Raw genomic sequence first — 1,983 nt, 5'->3', positions numbered from 1 at the left:
CATACTGTGCATCCTCATTTATATGCTATTGCCACAAAAAAACATCCCCGGGTGGATTCATAATGATCATTGCCCTCTTTATTTTCTAAAAGAACAGCAAAAGCAAAACTACAGTCTAATAAATGCAATATTTTTTTCTTATATCAGTTTTTATCCTGAAATTTTGACTTAAATGCATGTCACACCCCTCAGAATGTATACCTACCTAAACTTCCAAAAATGACAATGTTCCTTAAGGATGAAATGCAAAATGCAATGCTTACAGAGTAAGGAACACAACTGGGTGTTGTGATGCACATATTTATTTAAATCCAGCACTTGGGACATGGAGGCAGGAAGATCTTAAGTTCAAGTCCAGCATGGACTGCAAAAGAAACAACTTTTTTTTTTTTTTACAGATTTTTAGAAAAAATTTTTAATTTATTTTATTTTATGTGTATGAGTGCTATGCCTGCATGTATGTGAGTGCACCTGTGTCGAGCAGTACCTGAGGAGGAGAGAAGAAAGCATCAGACTCACTGGAAATGGAGTTACAGATGGTTGCTAGCTGCTATGTGGGTGCTGGGATTCAAACCCAGGTCTTCTGCAAGAACAGTCAGTGTTCTTAACTGCTGAGCCATTTCTTCAGCCCCAAGAAACAAAATTTTAAAGGTGTCTCTTTTCCAGATGATGTATAACCATATGCACTGAAGATATGTATTATTTTCTCCTCCAAAAATATCTATTAGTTTTTCTAATATAAAATTCTTAATTCTTTTTCTTTGCAGATATCTGTCAAGAAAGACATTTAATATTTAACTTTCTCATTTCTCTTCATCTGCCCCACAAAGATAAAGTACCACCATGAACATTAGATCAGACTTGCTCCTTAATTTAGAGCTGAATGTTTGGTTTTTTAAATGCATTTCAGGGATGGGGTGAAGCTCAGTAGTAGACCACTTAACCTGTGTGTACAAAGCTTGAGGTTCAATCCACAGCACTGAAAAAAACTGAATGCTGTTTATAAAATATTAACACAAACTGTTCATTCAGAATGCAGAAATGTACTATGCTGTGAAAAATTACTTGATGATTCTTATTTTCTAGAAAAAAAATTCAAAGTTAATTTCAGGGAAACATAAGAATACAAGTTCTCTTTCTTATATACATATAACTATACATCCTAAAGTGAGACTAGTACGTGATATTTCAGGTAAGATACTTTGTGAGAAGAACTAAAATTGACTAGAATTCAATGGAAGAATGTCAACCTTAAAAAAAATATCTATGGAGCAGGGCATAGTGTCACATGCCTTTAGTCCCAGCACTCGTGAGGCAGAAACATCCTAAAGTGAGACTAGTGCGTGATATTTCAGGTAAGATACTTTGTGAGAAGAACTAAAATTGACTAGAATTCAATGGAAGAATGTCAACCTTAAAAAAAAATCTCTATGGAGCAGGGCATAGTGTCACATGCCTTTAGTCCCAGCACTCGTGAGGCAGAAACAGGCAGATCTCCGTGAATTCAAGGCCAGCCTGGTCTACATAGTGAGTTCCAGGCCAGCTAGGGCTACAGGGAGACCCTGTCTCAAAAAGACCAGAACAAACAAACAAACAAAAGTATCTATAATAAATAAGTAAATAAAAATCAATGGAAAAATCAGGCTTGGAAAACAATCAGAAAATCAGACAAAATGGAAGCTCTGGGCAGCCTGAACAGGTCACAGAGCAAGTCAGCACACTGCAGTCTCCATAACAACAAAGGACTCCACCATCATTCACATCTTGGACTTCAAATATCAAGGAAGAATGCCCACTTGGCTAAGTCTTAGTAAGATGCCCAGTTCACTCATTCACTTCCTTGATTTCCCTAAGACAGAAAAACCTATGATGCTGGCACCTCTTTTAGAAAGTTGTAAACACTACCTTCTAACAAGGTAGAACATTCCCTACAGCCTCCAATGGAGTACACCATTGAAGGCAAAGTGTTAAAATGTTGAATAG

Source organism: Nannospalax galili, unplaced genomic scaffold (genome assembly GCF_000622305.1).
Source record: "Nannospalax galili isolate Female #2095 unplaced genomic scaffold, S.galili_v1.0 scaffold510, whole genome shotgun sequence".
NCBI lineage: Eukaryota > Metazoa > Chordata > Mammalia > Rodentia > Spalacidae > Nannospalax > Nannospalax galili.
This window is presented reverse-complemented; position numbering follows the sequence as displayed.